The sequence below is a fragment of the Theropithecus gelada genome, chromosome 1 (genome assembly GCF_003255815.1).
Source record: "Theropithecus gelada isolate Dixy chromosome 1, Tgel_1.0, whole genome shotgun sequence".
Taxonomy (NCBI): Eukaryota; Metazoa; Chordata; class Mammalia; order Primates; family Cercopithecidae; genus Theropithecus; species Theropithecus gelada.
The window spans coordinates 151,106,356-151,126,903 of record NC_037668.1 but is presented as its reverse complement, the minus strand read 5'-3'; the positions used below and the strand labels follow the sequence as shown (position 1 = coordinate 151,126,903).

At 43.6% G+C, this 20,548-nt stretch overlaps 1 protein-coding gene across 1 annotated transcript in view; it reads right to left on the bottom strand.

Annotated features, from left to right (window-relative positions):
• Positions 1-15,595, bottom strand: part of PTPN14 (protein tyrosine phosphatase, non-receptor type 14) — a 205,396-nt gene extending 189,801 nt beyond the window's left edge. Inside the window, exons 1-2 of the mRNA XM_025390270.1 lie at positions 15,430-15,595; positions 14,298-14,395 (exon numbers count right to left, since the gene is read on the bottom strand). The gene's annotated coding sequence lies outside the window, so the exon portion shown is untranslated. The remainder of the gene's footprint in view (positions 1-14,297; positions 14,396-15,429) is intronic.
• Positions 15,596-20,548: the final 4,953 nt, after the last annotated feature.

The following is a 20,548-nucleotide window of genomic DNA, read 5'->3' as shown; positions in this document are numbered from 1 at the left end:
AGCTCTGGATTCATGCCCAGATTTGACACTAGGCTCCAGCATTCACTAGTATTTGCATGCCATGACGTTACATACCTAACTAGTATTTATTTACTAGTTGTAGGATCTTGTGCAAGTTACTTAGCCTTTCTAAGCCCGAGTCGTCTCATCTATAATAGGCCAACGATAGTGCTTACTTCACAGGGTTGTTGTAAGGATCTAGAAAGATAATCCACTTAAAGTGCTGGACAAAGCACTTGTACATGGTAAGTACTACAGGAACTAAATGCCAATTAATATTAGTCCCTCTCTGCTGGTCGTCGAAGTGTCATCAGGCTTACATCTCACCATCGCCTATAACTACTTTTACTTTCTATCTCTAACCATTTTCCTCCAGTCCCCTTAGGCATCACTGAAGAACTAGGGCTCCTAAGAGTAGTCTGATAACCATCTATGATGGTGCTGTCCAAAGGAAATATAATGTGATCCATAAATGCAAGCCACATATGTAATTGTCGATTCCCTTGTAGTCACATAGAAAAGCAAATCAAGACAGGTGAAATTAATTTTGACAACAGATTTATCTCAATATACACAAAATATTATGTCAACGTATAATAAAAAAAATAAGATATTTTACTTTTTCTTTTTTTGATTCCGAGTCTTCAAGGTCCCATGTGTATTTGACACTGACAGCAATATCCCAATTCCAACTAGCCACATTTCAAATGCTAAACAGCCACATGGGGTTAAAGGCTACGTTATTAGTTGCTGATTCTTTTCAAGATTATGACCACAGAAAAACATCTCCACTTTCAAAAACATCAAACTGCACTTATTAAACAAGCTGAGGGATAGACAAAAGGAAAGAATGAATGGAAGGAGGAAGGAACACATGTACTTGACCTACACAGACTTCTGAGCCTGACGTGGTGGTTAAGAACTTGGGCTATGGATATCCCATTATTGGGCACATACTCAAAGGATTATAAATCATGCTACTATAAAGACACATGCACACGTATGTTTATTGTGGCACTATTCACAATAGCAAAGACGTGGAACCAACCCTAATGTTCATCAATAATAGACTGGATTAAAAATATGTGGCACATACACACCATGGAATACTACGAAGCCATAAAAAAGGATGAGTTCACGTCCTTTGGAGGGACATGGATGAAACTGGAAACCATCATTCTGAGCAAACTATCGCAAGGACAGAAAACCAAACAACACATGTTCTCACTCATATGTAGGAACTGAACAATGACAACTCTTGGACACAGGGTGGGGAACATCACACACCGGGGCCTGTCGTGGTGTGTGGGGAGGGGGGAGGGATAGCATTAGGAGATATACCTGATGTAAATGATGAGTTAACGGGTGTAGCACACCAACATGGCACATATATACATATGTAACAAACCTGCACATTGTGCACATGTACCCTACAACTTAAAGTATAATGAAAAATAAAAAAATAAAAAAGAACTTGGGCTGTGGAATCAAAGAGAACGGGTTCATGTGCCACTTATTCCACTTACTACCTGTGAGAACTGAGCAAATAACTTCTTTAATTCTCACATTTCTCAAGGATAAACTATAGATAAAAAACATCCCTTTCATAATGTTGAACAAGTTTAAAGGTTATAGCAGAGAAGGGGTTTCTATACATAAAGCTTTGCTGTATAAAAGGCCAAAGATGGGAGTGGGGAAAACTGATGAAGAGAATACTGAGCAAATTAGCCTGACATAACTAAAGAGGCCATGGTGGAGAAAAGCTGTTCATATTATTTATATTCACAATGCCTGTTACGTGCCCAATTACCCAAAACAATTTGAACAGAGGCAGCTATTAATAAAATAATTGCAATGGCATTTCTAAAGCTCTCAGTGGCTTACACCTCCCTAGCCTGCTTGCTTGCTTGCTTCTTGGCAGTATTCTAAGTAAGTGGGGGAGACGGAGGGCTGAAGGCCAGAATTTGCAGAACCAAGATTTTTCCGTAGTGTATATATTAATATTAATCACATTTTCTAGCCTCCATAAGCCAGACAAATGTATATCTCTGAATCTTTCTTTGAAGGATGAGATTGCCACAGTGCCTCAAGTTTAAACTGAACATTACTCTTCAATGTACTATAAAGACAAAAAATTAAACTAAATGCTTACTGCTCTTTAAACTTTTCTTGAAAATTGGTTTTGTGAATAATTCCTGATCTTTTGCTTTGAATTTGCTCTTGTTACATGCTACAAAACACAAAAGTCTAGCTATTTAAAAAATTAAAGTTAATTCTGGTCTGCTAATGATGACTTTAAATGTTTAATCATTTTAACGATCTAAGTCACTACATGGTCTAAATTAGATGTTGAGTTTCTTAAAGACCACAAACGTGTCTTCTCTATTCCAGGTACCTTCTAAACCAAGATTTCTCTGGTAGGTATTCCATTTACTGATAATGCCCTTCCATATTACAGGTGTCCCATAACATAGATTTTTTTTTTTTTAAAGTTTCTTACTAAAATGAATTTAGCTTTGAAACATTTTCATTTACAGCAGAACTTCTCAGAGCCTTTAATATGTCAACATACACAGATTTCAAAGTACTGTGCTGAGTCACTATTATAGTTTTATCATCTTCAAATGAGAAAAAAATGCAAACCAAGAACCAAACAATAAGGAGATAGCCTAACTGCCCCATGGAAATAGGTGGTCTTTGCATTTCTGGCCTGATGTGCTGCTCACTGTGCATTTCTCTTTTATCATACCGAAAAATATATTAATGTTGAACACATATATGGTAATTAATCTATCAGAATCTTCCAAACTAATCCATTCCAAAGGAATAATTTATTATTACTTGAGCGAATTTATTCCAAAGGAAGGAAGGGAAGAAGGGGGGGGGGGTAGGAGTGAGAAAGGGAATAAAGAAGAGGGAGGAGGGAAGAGGGGCGGAGGGAGGAAACCAGTTTGAATAATACTAAATATTACTGCATACTCATGGACAAAGCTAAAATTCCTAAACACTTTCATAAGGATGAAGGGGCACAAAGTACACACTCATACCTAACCTGGCACTCAGAAAACAAGCCTCATTTTAAAAACAACCAAACAGCTGCTCAGCAGAAGCACTGCACAAATCATCCTCTCCAGCCTTTATTTTTAGACACTTCTTAAGTAAAACAATAATTTTCTAAAGAATATAATTAAGACTGGTAGATGTCCTTTCATTATTTTGGAGTTTTAATTTGTTTCACATCAGTCCCATTTTTCCCCTCATAGATCACATAATTATATAATATTCCATAAGAAATTCCTTACCTTTGAATAAAAGAATATATATGATCTTTTAAACATGTACTGATTTAAAAAGCACAATCCACCCAGAATGTTAGTCATTATAACCCACGGATTTAAACACACAGGGAGTCTAAAAGTCAGCCCCATTTTTCAAATGATAAATTGAAGACTTGCTTATATGTCAAAAAATGTGTACCTCCATCATCTAAAGCACATTTTACAAAATGTATAATGCAAAAGAATAGGCCTAATAGATCACAGTATTTCCTGGGCAGAAGGGAATGCTAATTGCCTCCTGGAGTCTTAAATGAAACCTAATTGCTGGCTTGAGCTGTCACCACTGACCCTGGTAACAGACTGGTGCACCCTTCATAAACCTAATACAGCATAATCCTCCTTTATTATGGTTATTACAGCTCTTCAAGGGGACATGTCTGCCACAAAAATAAACTCTGCAGCTTCTCCTCTAAATGGAGGTGTCACTTCTCCACCCCAGAACAAGCAGCGCTGGTGGCAGAAATCACTCTGTTCAAGTGGTACCACTTTGCAGCCTAGAGCTGCTTCCCGACTGGGACTCTCACACATCCACAGATACTACTACAGAAACCATGAAGCTACTCCATGGTGATGGGGGAAAAGAGAGGACGAGGAGCACGAACAGCTATTTATTTATTTAAAAACAAAAATCCACCACCATAAAGCAAATGGGAAAAGCAGAAGAAGAGTATCGAATACAAATCATGGGTTTGAGCTAGGAAATCCATGTGTAAATCCATTAGATTTACAAACAACATTTCAGATACTGAACCCAAGAAATATTCCTTTCAATCTGTTTTGAAGTTTTTTTGGACACACTCTTAAAAAATTACTTCAATTAAAAACATTTATCTTATATCTACTACTCATCAATTCCCTAAACATTTATTGAACATGTACTCTGCATCAGATGCCATAAACCCAAGGATAAATAAATTACAAAATGTCTCCAAACATGTGAAAACAAGCAAACAGTACAGTACTATAGGAAGGTAGAGAAAATGACAATGATAATGTAACTATTATTAGGGATATTATTATCCCTAATAATGAAAAGGGAACATCAGATAAAACCTCCATAAAAGACATAAAAATCATATAAACATTAAAGAATCAGAAAATTATGTGATCAGATGTAAAACAGAACTGGAGTGGGGGCAGGAAGTAACAATAACAGCATGAGTCAAAGCAACAAGGTTTCAACCCTGAGAAATGTTTGCAGAAGGTTCACAGGGACCCAAGAGATGTTTAGGGGAGAGGCCAGACAAGGCTAGGAAGTTAGGTGCCATCAAGAGCTATGCAGAGCCCTGACTGTGTTCACATCTGATCTCACCTGCCCTTCCCTCCCACATCCCTGAGTGTGAGAGATTGAGAGTTGAGGGGTTAGTTTCTTGATTTTGTCCAAATTTAGTGAAATGTAGAAGTCAACCAGGCCAATGATGGAATTAAATGTAAACTCCAAGAGGGCTTTCACAATCCACAGGGTTCCAGTGACTTGGGTAACAGATGTTATTCTTAGCTCATCTGTTACGTGATGGTGATTTACCTGTCCATTTCCTACCCAAAAGCACATCAGAAAGCATTATTTAGAGAAAACCACTTTACATTGTCGTTAAACTCCTGATTGCTGCTCTTAAGAATATATACCTATGTATTCATGGGAACATTTTTTTTCTCAGTATGTGTATGATTCGCTTATTGTATTGTGCTGAGTGAGCTCCTGTGTGCTTCAGACAAAAATAAATGAGACTTTCTGCTTACATTTTAAAAAAAAGAGCTATGCAGAGCCTTGAGTGTTCTGCTAGAGTGTGTACTTTAATCATAAGCAGTTTTTAAAATAAAATATTTCAGAAGGGAAAATGTAATAAACACACGTTTCCATCACTCAGCTTAGGAAACAAACCAGTATTACATGTCCGTCCTCACCTCCACACCTGCCCACCATACCTTGTATTTCGTGTCTATCCTTCTGGTATTTCCTTGTACCTTTACTACATACACACACACATATGTTGGTATGTTATATGTACACACACATATATGTATGCGTATGTTATATATATAGTAAAGGTAAAAAGAAAATGTGTGTGTGCACGTGTGTGTGTGTGTAAACAATATATGGTGGCAAGAAAGATTTTAAGCAGGAGAGTTAAAATATCAGACATACCTTAGAAAAGACTCTAGCATAGAAGGTAGACTGGTGCCCGCACCAAGAGAGGGGACAGCTTACACAAAGTGGTGCCACAACGGGTGTCTGTCATAATGACGCAGGAAGGGCAGCCTCAGCCTCACAGGGTATTCTTGGGCAAGGGGCAGGCAGACCTGCATGGACAGTTACAGGGAGGGACGTGAGGGAGTGAAGCAGTGGCAGTTCCCAGGCAGCTGACAGGCCAATGAGGGGATGAGGCAGGTTAACCAGGACACAGAGCACAGTGAGGTCAACGCCAAGGCCAGAATGGCAAGGGGGCCTGACCCAGAGAGCGATTAGGGAAGGCTGCCCAGAGAAAGTGGTATTGAAGAAGGGCTCGGAGGGATGGTTTTGATAGGCAATGATGAGTGTTAGGACTCTTAGGCAAGGAAACAGCACCACATTAGGTGGAAAATGACTGGGCCTGTTCAGGAAACACCTGCAGTTTGGCATAACCCTGAGGAATAGTGGGACATAAATCTGAAGAAATCAGAGGCCCACCTGGGAATCATTTGTGGAGAACCTTAAACATCAAGCTGAAGTATATACGTAATTCATGACAAATTCACTTTCATGACCATGAAATCTGCCTTAATCCCTTTAACTTAGGAACTAAAATAATGGTGAGAGCCAAGCTTGTGATTTGGGGGGGGGGGGGGAATATCAATGATATCACTGCTGCTTATTATAGTTCTATAAGTAGAACAGGCTGTCTTGGATATGAGTGAGCTGGCAAATCTGCCTTGACATGGTGTCACGGGGTCTCGCCATCTTTCTCTCACTGTAAAAACTAGTAACTTTGAGTTTGAATAATGGGGGATGCTGCCTTTTCTCTTTTATATATGATACAAAAGAAAATAATGCATAGGAAGGAAATTAAGTATGTTCTATTTTCTTTTTTTTTTTTTTTTATTTTGAGATGGAGTCTCGCTGTGTCGCCTAGGCTGGAGTGCAGTGGCGCGATCTCGCTCACTGCAAGCTCCACCTCCCAGGTTCATGCCATTCTCCTGCCTCAGCCTCCCGAGTAGCTGTGACTACAGGGGCCTGCCACCATGCCCGGCTAATTTTTTGTATTTTTAGTAGAGATGGGGTTTCACCGTGTTAGCCAAGATGGTCTCGATCTCCTGACCTCATGATCTGCCCACCTCGGCCTCCCAAAGTGCTGGGATTACAGGCGTGAGCCACCAAGCCCGGCCAGAAATTAAGTTTATTCTAATCAGTAAATCCAAATCTGAAAGGTTTAGGTCTTAACCCTGAAATGTTCCTGCTTCCTAACCCTTCCGTGATATTTATTCTCCCATGATCTACAACATTTCCTGGACTTGAAAATGAGAGGAAAAATTACCATGTTTTTTAAGTACTCAAGTATAGCAAAACAATATTAAGAACCATAGTATGAGTAACTTCAGATCTCTTGACCTCGTGATCCACCTGCCTCAGCCTCCCAAAATGTTGGGATTACAGGCGTGAGCCACTGTACGCGGCCACACTTTTTAAAAATAATCAACTCTAATTCATTATCTGCAAAATGGCAACATCATCATCATCATAGCTATGGCTACCCAATCTCCACATAAGATGAACTGAGTAAGATCCCTACCAGAGAGGCTTTTAACTTAGCAGAGGAGACGGGAAGGTAAACAGGTATAATATGTAAACTTACTAATGTTGGTAATTTCAAAGTGCTATGGGACTATAAAGTAAGGAATGGGCTGGGCACAGGGGCCCACGTCTGGAATCCCAATACTTTGGGAAGCTGAAGTAGGAGGATCGCTTGAGCCCAGGAGTTCAGGACCAGCCTGGGCTTGAACATAGGGAAACTACATCTGTACAAAAATTTTTTTTAAAATTAGCCAGGCATAGTGGCTGACACCTGTGGTCCTAGCTACTTGAGAGGCTGAGGTGGGAGGATCAATTAAATCCAGGAGGTCAAGGTACAATGAGCCATGATCACCCCACTGCACTCCAGCCTTGGTGACAAGGCAAAACCCTGTCAAAGAAAGAAGAAAAAGAAAGAGAGAGAAAGAAAAAAAAGGCCGGGCTCAGTGATTCATGCCTGTAATCCCAACACTTTGGGAGGTCAAGCTGGGCAGATCACCTGAGGTCAGGAGTTCGAGACCAGCCTGGCCAACATGGTGAAACCCCGTCTCTACTAAAAATACAAAAATTAGCCAGGTGTGGTGACTGCACACCTATCATCCCAGCTACTCAGAAGGCTGAAGTAGGAGAATCGCTTGAACCCGGGAGGTGGAGGTTACAGTGAGTCGAGATCGCGCCACTGCACTCCAGCCTGTGAGACAGAGCGAGACTCCATCTAAAAAAAAAAAGAAAGACAAAGAAAGGAATGGGAAAAAGAGAGAGAGAGAAAGAGAGAGAGAAGAGAGGAGGGAAGGGGAGGTGAGAGAGAGAAAAGAAGGGAAAAAAGGGCAGGGAAGGGCAGGGAAAGGGGAAGGGGAAGGGGAAGGGGAAGGGGAAGGGGAAAGGAAAGGAAAGGAAAGGAAAGGAAAGGAAAGGAAAGGAAAGGAAGGCTTCGGTGGAGAGAAGCAGAGTGAAGGTGGAGCTTTAGTTGACCACAAAGAGGTTAAGCAGGCAGGAAGGGGTAAGGCCACTCTGGGTATGAATGTAACAAAGGAGAGGAGAATTAAACACCACTAAGTGTTAAGAGCGCTAGGGGAGATAGAGAGAAAGAGCAGCAGATGGGGATGGGAAGATAGTCAGGAATCCATACGATAAGGGAAATAACAAGTGAAAGACTTTAAATAGTACTCAAAAGAGTAAAATCTTCAAAAATTTGTGATTTCAAAAACCCTTTTTGTAGCACTGAAAGAATAAAAATAATTTTCTGCTGCTATAACAGAATATCACGGAGTAGGTAATTTATAAAAAGAGCAGTTTATTTGGCTCACAGTTCTGGAGGCTGGAAAAGTCCAAAAGCATGGTGCTAGTATTTGGCCAGGGTCATCCTATGGTGCAAAGGTGGAAGGCAGAGGCAAGCACAGAAGATGGAGAAAGGCACCAGGGGCCAGACTCCCTTTATCACAATCTACTCCTGAGATAACAAATCTGACATTAATCCCTTCATGAAGGCTCCTCCTAATCACCTCTTAAAGTTCCCACCTTTTAACACTGTTGACAATGGCAATCAAATTTTACCATGAGTTTTGGAGGGGACATTCAAACCACAGCAATGCTCTTGGAACAATCTCAAGAGGACGTAAGGATGGGGAGCAAAGAGCAAATGGAAAATACTTTTACAGACTCAAACTCAAAGGACCTAATGACTGATGGGATTTGTTACCGAGGTTTGAGAAAATGGATTGAGGGTGCTACGAATGACAGGTTGAAGAAAACTCCAAATGCCTGGCTTGAGCAGCTAACTCAATAGACAGCAATGTCACTGAGATAGGTAATTTGGAAGCAGTACATTTTGTGACAAGAAACTGGAGACTTCAAGTTGAGACAGGTAGGATTTGGCATGTATAGCAGACACTCAAATGAATATAAGCACCAGATAAACCCAACTGTTTGGTAGCAAGCAGAGAGGTCTGGACTGGAGATGATAGCCAAGGAGATCCAGTAACATGGAAACATCTAATTAGTGCTTTACATGAACCTGGCTAGGGATATGAGGCCATTAACCGAGCCTCTCTGCAGCTCTAAAGCAACGAGGAATGGAATCATTCAAACCGGTGCAGTGAAAAAGTGACACCCATACCAAGCCTGAGGAACAGGGGTGGGGGAACCAAACAAGACTTCTCAGCTCAGTGCTTCTCAAAATGCAGTTGGTCAACACCAAGAGCATCAGCACCACCCGGGAGCTCTTTGGAAATGGAAATTCTCAGGCCTACCTTAAATGTGCTGAATCCAGAAACAAGGAGGTAGGCCTGGGGAAGAACAGCAACCTTTGTTTAACAAGCCCTGCAGGTGATACTCACTGGAGGTTGACAATCTACTGCCTTGGCTAATGCCCCAATTACTTGAGGAATGCAGTGTGAACAAATTAACCCCAGAGATGAATTTCCAAAGACACAAAGAAATTAAGTAGAAGTAAAGTACACATTTCATACAAAAATATGCATTAGGAACTTTGGCTAATTTTCAACTGTAAGTAATTTTTCCCTGTGAGCGCAAAACGTGTAACGCAAAGCAGATCAAGTCAGTGGCCCACATGGTAAGGCTTCTTAACTTAGGAATACAGTTCAGCACTAAAATCTCAAACAATCTAAATGTGAAGAGGATATTTTACTACTTAGAGACAATGCTACATCACCAAAGGATTCCTTTCTCATTTTCTCACTAGATTCCTCCCTATTGACCAACATAAAGCATTTATGGGATGGCCAGCTAGGGTTACGGCTCTCTGGATGTGCAGTAGTCCTCTGGGTCAAACTAATTGACCAGGCTTAGGATGAAACTCTTGACCTAAGCCTAATTTAGCCCCTAAGGAAACTAAGCTAAATCAACCACATATCAAATTTTACATGTAAGGCTGATCTAAGAATGGCTATGAAATGTTTTTTCCAATTGCAAGGACTCTGAAGAAAATCAAACAAAAGCTTGACAGGGGAAGAAAAGTCAAGAAATACAGAACCAACAGGAAAAAGGAAAGGAAAGTAAAACAATGTTAATATGCCATTTATAACCCAACTTAGAGCCAGAACGACCCTTATCACACAAAAAGGCACTTACTCACTATTACCTTTTACACAGCTACTCTGTGTCCTTCATCCACAAGCATTGCATCATATCCTTTAATTCAGAATTATAAATAATTATAAGATTATTTTCATAATCAGCATGCATGCAATATATGGCAAAGGCACTGCTGGTCTGGGCAAGATACATTTCCTCTCCCCTCCTATTGCAAAAATCCAGGTCAGGCCTGCATTTTCCTGGGCTCTCTCCCCCTCATTCCCCAAAGGGGTAGGACACCTTCATATGATCTCCAGGCCTGCATGCCATCCTGCAGAAAAGACTTAACCAATTCTTTGCCACTCTGTTTCAAGAACACATGCTTTCTTCTAATATTGTTCTAACATTGTTCCTTTCTTCTAACATTCCCTTGCACTTTGAGGTTGATATGAAGATCAATAATTTAATGTTTGTCAAATACTCTAGGTTTCTCAGATGAAAGACAACATTAAAGTTCAAATAACCAGTGGCTGGCATTACACAAGAAGTATTGCAGTTTACTCTTTATATTTGGGCTTCACTAGGCTGCAAAGATATATCAGCTAGCTTTTGTACTCTTGTTAAAGGCAAGAGAGTTACCCTAACATTCTTTAACTAGATTTCAACATTAGAAATACAAGGATCCTTACATAAAATACTGGCCCCTGATTACAGTAAGAATTATACAGGGAAAAAGATCTTTTTCTCTGCCCTTCTAATCTCTCAGTGGCTTTCCCTCCTCAAACTTCTCTACTGCCTGGTCCCCTACCTCTCAATTTCCTCTTGTAGGAGGGGCCACATGGCAGCTGCCAGCCAACATGTTTGTTTTGAGCCAATAGACTGAAAAAAAAAGTCAGAGACAAAGCTTTATGTGTATGTTTACACACAAGTGAATTCAGGCTGCTGAAAAAATAACACACAAAGAGAACATTCATGGCCACATACAAGTCCTTGAACATACAAATAGCCATCCTTGACCTATTCTGTGTGAGGTGCTGTTATACAGCATGACACTGAATTCTCCATACACATCCTGAGAGGCTAAATGTTATCAGATCCATTTTGCAGATGAAGAAACTGAGGCTCAGAAGGGCTATGAAGTTCATCCAACATCACACAGCTAAAAAATAGCAGAGCTGGAATTCCAACCTAGTTATATTTCAAACTCCCAAACCTGGACCGCCTGCTCTAGCACACCGACAGCCAGGAAAAGCTATAGAACTTACCACACATACCCCTTGGACCACTCAATAAGCCCTCGGTGAGATGCATACAGAGGAAGTATTAATTAAATCAAATTAAATCCGTAAGGGGAGATCCAAAAACGTATTTTAGACATTAACTTGAACCTCCTCCCTACCAACGCTTTAGTGTTTGTTTTCCCTCATTCCTTAATTGGCTAATTAAGTATTTCATCTTATCTCTTTCTCATGCATTATCTCTAACAAAGCTCACAGCACTGTTCTGAGGGTTAAAATGAATTTTTTTAAAACACAGCATTTGGTGACTAAGTAATGAAGCTCAAATGCAAGAATTTGACGAAATCCTTGCTCAAAAATGACAAGAATATGAAACCCAGGAGGGCTATAATATGCAATCAAAGGGTTGATGTTTGCTTCCCTGGAGCAAATTTAAACCTCTAATAAGGAAGGAAGGCACTGGAAAATAAAAAGTCCTCATAGTTCTTGACACTTAGCCCATACGTCCAGGGCAAGTAAGAATTATTCTAAAAATTCTGATTTTTCTCTGAATTCCTTATGGTGCTTCCCTATTAAAAGTCTAACTGTTCTTTCTAGTACAGCTACCAGCGTGACACAGTATGCACAAACCTGAATAACTCAAGTGTTAATAATAATTACATGTTGAAGCCAATGATGGAAACTGGGCAAATGCCTGGGATTAGCGGGAAAGGGCTTCTCTTCAGCCATTTCTCTCATGCAGGTCCCCACACCTTCAGGAAACCTTCTGTGAAGGGGCTGTTCTTGAGATAAGAAAAGATGCTGGTCGAGGGGCTTGGATAAACACCCAAAGTTGTAGGAAGTCACTGTGTTCTTCCTACTCTGATGTACTGGCCTGAGGTCACCAAAAGCTGGATGTCTGCCACCTCGGCCAGGACTCAGCCACTAGGAACAATACTACAGCACCACTTCAGTCCAGTGAAGAGGCACCCTTGAAAGGCAAACCACGTACAGAATGCTACTGCATTGTAAGAAACTTTTCTAGGCAGGATTTGCTGAATCCTGGGCCATTAGGCTACAAAAATCTGCAAGAAGATAGTGTTTTCTATTTTCATAAAGCTTCAGAGAGAAGAACGACAGTCCTTACAACTGTGCGTGCTAAAACAATAGTAATGACTTCAAAGTAGAGAAAAGTATAACAAACTTCGTGACATACAGATGAACTAATTTTGCACCACATGGCCACCCATTCAGACTGGGCAAAAAAGGCATCATGCCATTCAGCTCCCGCTCATTAAGGCTGTCATTTCTATGGCACAAGCTTTAACCCCATCACCAAACAATTAGGTAACTTTATAATACAAGGTCCGTAAAGCCTATTACCACACCTATGGCTGTCAAGCAGCCTTTTAAAAAAGGAATCATTGTTTGAATGTGGGGGACAAAAAAGAAGAAGAATCAATACCATGTTAACGAAACCGAGCATGGGCCAATTAAAATTTAGATGATCATACAACAGCTGCTTGTGGTAAAACAGCAGCAGGCATGGAAGTGTATCCAAAGAGGGAGGCCTTGGCTCCACTGGAAGCTACTTGTGGTTCCCATCAGTGGCTAACGCACTCCTAGATTAATTTCTGATATTGGGGGTGGAGAGAACGCTATCCCAGCAACACTGCACCAACATGGCCATAAATGCCCCTTGGGCCCCCAGATGGCTAGGGAAACTTTCGGTCCTTCTTGTGTTCACTCTGCACCAGCTGTTTCCTCTGCCTGGAATACACCCTCCAGATGAGCACAACCTCCATTCTCTAAGCGCAGTGCACGCCTCACCAGGACCAAGCTCGCCTCAGACTCTCACAGAACCCATCTTCCATGCATTATCATTCTTCACCGGCCTTCAGGTTTCCTCCACCAGGCTGCAGACTCCTGCCCTGTGATCTCGTTTAGCATCTTTCTATCCCCTGTTCCTAGCAGAGTAGAAGCTGGGTTTGTTGGATGAATGAGTAAACTAATCCATTTCAAGAAGTTAACACATTGGTGGAAACGCTGTAACTGCCCGCGCCTGCAATCTAGAGATTCCTCACCTTCACAAAGAACCTGCGACAGCCAGTCCCTAGACTTAAGCGGAAACCCTACAATCTCTGAAATTGTAGGTGGGGATGAGGGGGCTGGAGGACAGGAACTGAAGGAAGTGAGAGGAAAAGGGAGGTAGGGGCAGCGTTACCTTACTGCTCTCTCCAAACGAAAAGGTGTAAACCCCATTTACAAGTATTCAAACCTGAGATCTGGGGGTCACGTGGGGAAGGAGAGGCTGTTAATACCTAGAACTTGAAAAGTTTGAGGTGGAGACCTGATCTGAAATTGTGTGACCACAGCTTTTTTCTACGAGCCAGCCCGACCACCCAAGTAGGAGCCTCGACGCCCAGGAGTTCGGTGGCACCACTGAGGCCTAGTGAGAGGGCAGGAAAACTCCGCTCGCCTCAAGATCCCTTCCCGGTGGTGGGGGGGGCGTGTAACTGGGGGCGTCGGGCAGCTGCGTCCCCCTACCGCTGCAGCGACCGCGACGTCGTTCGTCTTTCATCCTCTAGCCCCCAAGGTTTAGGTATCTCCAGGTGCCCCTCCGAGGCCCTCCCTCATTCCCAAAACGCAGAAGGGAAGGGAGAGAGAAGACGAGGGTGTGGGTTTAACCACAAACTCCCCAGACGGCGCTCACCTTCCAGCTCGCTCCGGGACAAGCTTTGCGCCTCACCACGGGCAGCTCCCACCGCGAGATAACACCCCTGCGGCCCGGCCACCCAGCGCCCCCGCTGCCCTGCCAGGCGTCCCGGGCCGCTAATCGCAAGTTGGTGTTGCCAGCGTCTGCCCAAGTCATCTGCAGGGCGCCCGGAGCGCCGAGGCGGCCTCCAACCTCAGGCCCGACTCCCCGGCTTGGACGGGGCTTACCTGCTTACATGGCCCCCGTGGCGCCCCGGAGTTCCGCGCGGAAAGGCTGTCCTTCGCGGCGGCGAAGCCCCGATTCCCCACGGAATTGATTCCAGTGGCTGGCGGAGGAGGGGCGAAGGGAAGGAGCCGCAGGAGGCGAAAGGAGAGGGAGGTTTCCGCAGCGATCCCGGCGCGAGAGTCGGAGCAGAGGCGCACCGGGGAAGAAAAGGAGAAAAACCTAAGCACTGGCTGTCCCGTTCCAGGAGGCCGGGGAGGATGGCTCAGCTGGGAGGGGAAGGAGCGCCAGTGGCCACTTGTTTCTGTCTAGGGCTCCCCAAGGACCTGAGCCAGCAGAGCAGGCGGCCGAGCCCGGAGGAGCACAGCAACCTGCCCCCGAGTCTGCGTCCGCTGCGCTCACTCCGCGGAGAAAAAGTTGGGAAGAACTTTGAGGGGCCGGGAGAGCCAGAGCGGCAGGAAATGCGAGCGGCCGGCAGAGGAGGGAGGAAGGGGCCGTGCGAGTGGGAGGGGACGGAGCAAGCGCCGGCGGCCACGGCTCCCCCACCCCAGAGCCGGGCTCGGCAGCGCTGGGGGCCTGGAGGCGGAGGGAGCGCGGGGCGCGCGGCCGGGGGCGGGGAGGAATGCGGCCCAGGAGGGCGCGCGCCGGGGGCGCCGCGGGCGCGCGCTGAAACGTGGAGCCCCAGCTCCAGAGCTCCCAAGCTGGAGGCGCGCCGTCCTTGGGGACGTCACAGCGCTGGAATCCGAGGAATGCCGGGCTGCAGGAGCTCCTTCTGCAGGCCCGGAGAAGTCGCGCACTTTTAATGGGGTAGTTTTGGAAAATGTTTTAAAAGGTGGGGGCCGAGGACGGAGGACCGGATGAAACTCCCTGGAGTAAGAGACTTTGAAGTGGAGAGAGCGAGGCGACCGCAACCACCCCAACCCTGTGCCGCTCCCGCCGTTGGGAGGAAAGAGGCAAGGAAAGGAAGATCCCACCTAGACTTCCGAGGACCGCAGAGACGGGGTGGCGGCAGGATCTTGCCCACCCCGACCTACATCAAGGACAGTCCACCTTATATTGGGGAACCCTCCAAGCAGGACGCCTCATGCAGCCACCCCACAGGGGAAAACAGACCAGGAGAAAGTAAGGTGGCCTCACCGAGTAAGCAATCTCAAAGATCTCTCCCTAGAACCTCTGGGTACTGGACCCGGTGTCTTAGCCTTCTCTCCCTGCCCCCTCCTGCCCCCTAGGAATGATAAAAAGCAGCCTGTGTGCTGAGAGTTGGAAAATGTCGTTTTCCCGGTTTGTTCCATGCCACAGAATCGCCCCACCCTGCTTGGGTAGGCACTGGGAGGGAACTTCCTTAGCACTTTCGGAGGTGGAGTTAATGAGACGCAGCTGGTATGATGGAAAAAGCTTGGAGCCAGGAGACTGAACCTGAGTTTTAGGCCCTGCCCGATTGGATAACTGAGGAGTATCCCAGCCCCTGAGATCCTAGGTTTCTGTAGCTGTAAAATTAAAGAATTTGTCTAGATTTCTGTGGTCCTTTGCATTGCTACAAACATGTCTTGGGATGTGTTATCTTGCTGAGATTCCAGTCCTTGGTTGTAAAGGAGCCTTGAAGTCGTTGTCACAGAATGTACTGTCCCAAATCACTTCAGTGTCTGGCAACTCATGCAAAGATTCCTGGCCTCTTGGGGAAGAGAACTGGAAGGCAAAAAGCGCGGTGGCTCACACCTGTAATCCCAGCACTTTGGGAAGCCGAGGCGGGCGGATTGGCTGAGCTCAGAAGTTCGACACCAGCCTGAGCAACACGGTGAAACCCCGTCTCTACTAAAATTCAAAAAGTTAGCCGGGCGTGGCGGCGTGCGCCTGTAGTCCCAGCTACTCGGGAGGCTGAGGCAGGAGAATTGCTTGAACCCGGGAGGCAGAGGTTGCAGTGAGCCGAGATCGCGCCACTGCACTCCATCCTGGGCGACAGGGCCAAACTACGTCTCAAAAAAAATAAAATGAAATAAAATAAACAAATCCGTAGTGACTCTGATTTTCTTCGAGCATCTGCCAATCTCTAGAACTATAAAGAATTAGAGAAAACGCCGAGTGCAATGCAAAAGTGATGGAAAGAAAAGGTTGAAGGGAAATCAACTTTCTCACATTTTAAAGGAAATAGCTGTACAGACGTGCTAGGTTTCCAAAGAAAACATTAGGCAGTGCCTGACTGTGTTCCAGAAAGTGTGGAAAGCACTCCCCCATTCCTAGATGAGGAAAGTGAGGCATGAAGAAATTACCTGTCTCACTGAGGGTCATACAACTAGGAAGATATGATCAGGTCCCTAGTCTGTCAGGCCTAAAGTGCATGCTCTTAATCTCTTTGAAATTGGACCCAAACAGGATTAAGATTAAAGATAAGAAAATGCCTTCAGGCTCTCAATGTAAAACTCTGGCTTTTGCTCTTTCCTGGGAGATGGGAGGCCTCTTGCTTGGTGTCTTTTCTAGTGGAAAGACACTAGGAAATATATTTTGTTGCTCTAACATCACTATGCTACCAAACTGAGCACAGCACCCTGAGACTGTTGTGGCATCAAAGAAGAAGCAAAGGACTTGTTGGCCTTCTTGTGCAGACACAAGGGTTCCAGTTCTGCCTCTGACAAGCCTTCGGAAGCCAGCCTGATCAGGCCACTTCACTTCTAGGCTTGAATTTATTTTCTAAGTGGAGTGTGGCAAAGAGAGCAGAGCTTGGTTGGAATAGTTCATCTCTGAGGTCTTTCCCAGGTCTAAACTTGCGTCAAAGTACACTTCTCCAGATAGATGGCAGTCTATGGAGGAAGCTAAGCAATAAAGCCAGTGGATAAAGCCAGTGTCTGGGGACAGGACTGTTTTCACACCGCCTTCGGATGAAAATCAATGTTGAGACTCCAATGAATGTGGCTGAGAGTTCAATGATAAGTAAAGCTAAGATTTAGCACTAACCCTGTAGATGCATTTTAAAAATTTAGATAATTTTACCTACAGAAAGACAGTCTGGGTAACATGGTGAAACCCCAACTCTACCCAAAATGCAAAAATTAGCCAGGCATGGTAGCTGTAGGCTTGTAGTCCCAGCTACTAGTGAGGTGGGAGGATTGCATAAGCCCGGAAGGTCGAGGCTGTAGTGAACTGAGATCACACCACTGCACTCCAGCCTGGGTGATAGCGTGAGATCCTCTCTTGAAAAAGAAAAAAAATGTGTTATTAATATAAAAGCCTATAAAGTGTATCTGACCAGTCATATTTCTTTTTCTTTAGAATAGATCACAGAAAGGCAATACAAATAAGAATATTTTCTAAATAGAAAGTACAGCTTGAAGTGACAAAAACCTTTCATTCTCAGAATAAATACATAAAAGCTAGTCACAAGCGTCTTTCAAAAAAGAAAAAAGAAACCCATTTCCTAAATCTATGCCACACTCAAGTCTCCTTATACTATATCAGGGTGAAAAGGAATTTGACTCATGGAATAGGTCCTGAACACATCACTACATGTTTGCTTTAAAGCTTTGCAATTCTAAGAACTTGTCAATATTACATTTCTCAAAGCAATTATCAACTTCTTATAAGCCCAATTCAAACTACAAAGACAAAGAAGAATCCCGTGGGCTTCCATGATTCCTCCCAGCCCCAATATGTTCCTCTCATTAATGCATTCATTTTACACCTTCAAAGACACGGAAGCCACTGAAAGCAGAACAGGTTCCCCAAATCAAAGCCAACTGGAAAATAAGCCAGTTTTGTAACGAAAACTGATGATCTCTAAGGGCCTTTTACAAATTTTTAAGTTTTATATGTACACCTATGTATATATTCATCCCCAGCTTAATTCCAATTCCTAAAAGGATGTTTGGCAACTCGAAGTAACAGAGAGAAGTGGGAAGCTTTTTCAAATATACATCCTCTCCGAATCCTCTGCTTCGGTATCTTATGCCCTGAGTCTAGGGCAGAGATGGGTTATGGTGAGAGTTGGGGAGAGTGTAATATTTTTAGACAGTGTTTTATGAAGATACAATTCACATTCAATAAAAAGTACAACTCTTAAGTGTAGCTGCAGCTTGAAGACCTTTTCATATGTATACATGCATGTGACCACCACCCAGGTCAAGATATAGAAAACACCCATCTCGTCAGGAAATTCCCTTGTGTGACTTTTTAGTCAGTATCACCCTTCTACCACCATAGATTTGTTTTGCTGGTTATTAAACTTCATATAAATGGAATCACATTTTGTGTGTGTGTGTGTGTGTGTGTGTGTGTGTGTAATACATATAAATTTGGGGGAGGAGGAAACACCAGAGGTCCTCCTGTCTGCACACATGAGGACACAATGAGAAGCCTGCAAGCCAAAGAGAGAGATCTCACCAGAAACCAACCCTGACAGCACCTAATCTTGGACTTTCAGTCTCCAGAACTGTGAGAAAATTAATTTCTGTTGTGTAAGCTACATGGCCTGCGGTATTTTGTTACTGTTTTGTTATTGCAGCTCAGTCAGACTAATACACTGAGGTAGGTGGTTGGGGTGTGTGTGTTTGTGTGTGTTTGCTTTAACATGGAAATAAACTTGAGACTTCAAGTGCCCTGTACTTATATGTGTATCAGGCCATGCAGTACCTACGTACATGATAGAGCCAAGATTCCAACCTGGACCTTTCTCATTCTAGTTTGTGTGCTTTCTATTCCACCTTGTTGCTGTACAGATTATTCAGCACTGCTGTATGTCAGGAATAGCATTAGGAGGTAGCAGAAAGTATATGGTGAAAACAGAAAATAAAAGCATTAGGATAGTGTGTGTGTTTAAAATTCTCCATCACCAAAGATTACCAGGGGACAACTGGTACTTCGCTGATATCAAATTGGGCTAATGGGAAAAGACATGTCTGGGGTACTGTCTCCAGTTGTTTTAAATCCTTCTTTTTTCACGTTCTTCTGAGTGCAGCCATTACAAAGGGGAATGGAAGCTGCTGCTGTAAGATCAGAGAACAAGTCCTTTCGAAGGACTTTGATACCGAGGTACTATTTATTTTGTTAGTTTCCAAGATTCCTATGAGTTAATGTCCTCACCTATTAGCCACATGAAGTCCAAGAGACGGCAGGTTGGGTGAAGGGTCCTTGTAGCACACAGGAGGCTGCCTCTGGCTGGCCCGCAGTCACATTTTCTTGACTTTCTCAGAGTGTGGAATAGTTTTTGCTCATGACATCAATCTCCAAAAGTCAGAAATACCCTACTTTCTAAGAATAGTTATTAATTTCTCATTCATGAACTGAGCTAAACTGTTCTTCGTGCTGTTTATAGCTCTACCTGGGCCAGCTCCTAGGAAGGTATACAGCTATAGAATTCACTGTGACTGGCCAAGGAGCCATCAACACCTTCACGAAGTTGCATGAGAGCAGGTAAATGATATCTGTAATTAGCCCCATTTAATACTCTCCAAAGTATCTACATGCTGCCATTTTGTGGCATGATAGTGAGAATAGATGCCAGGTGAAATCACTGTTCATAGGAGATAAAGTGATGATGTTGTAAGAAGTCAAGTCAGCCAGGACATTTCTGACTTAAATAGTCAACAGATACCCCTCCTCCAATATGTACATTATTTTTAGTCCTTTCCCACCAAACTTGAAAGAAAATTATTTGAAGCTGGGAGCCTTTCCTTTCTCATAGTGATGATGTTTGTATCAAAGGGGCCAGTCCAGATGTGGCCCTCTTGCTGACACTGTCTCTGGTAATATTTGTAGCTACACTGACTTTCTGAAATTGTATCTCATTTAAAGGAAAAGCCTGAGAAAGCTGAATTTAAGTTTTTTTTTTTTTTTTGAGACAGAGTCTCACTCTGTCACCAGGCCAGAGTGCAGTGGCGCGATCTCGGCTCACTGAAACCTCTGCCTCCAGGGTTCAGGCAATTCTCCTGCCTCAGCCTCTCGAGTAGCTGGGACTACAGGTGCGTGCCACCATGCCAGGCTAATTTTTTGTGTTGTTAGTAGAAATTGGGTTTCACCATGTCAGCCAGAATGATCTCCATCTCCTGACCTCGTGATCCACCCACCTTGGCCTCCCAAAGTGCTGCAATTACAGGCATGAGCCAACACACCCGGCCAGATTTAAGTCTTATGGGCCACTGACTCTTCTCCTTACAGTAGTCCTAGATGCTAAATTTAAATAAAGCCCTAAATAGGTGGCAATTCATTCATTTTTCTTTTATATCCCTAGTTCTGGGCTTTTAAAAAAAAATTTATGCGTGGACTATGA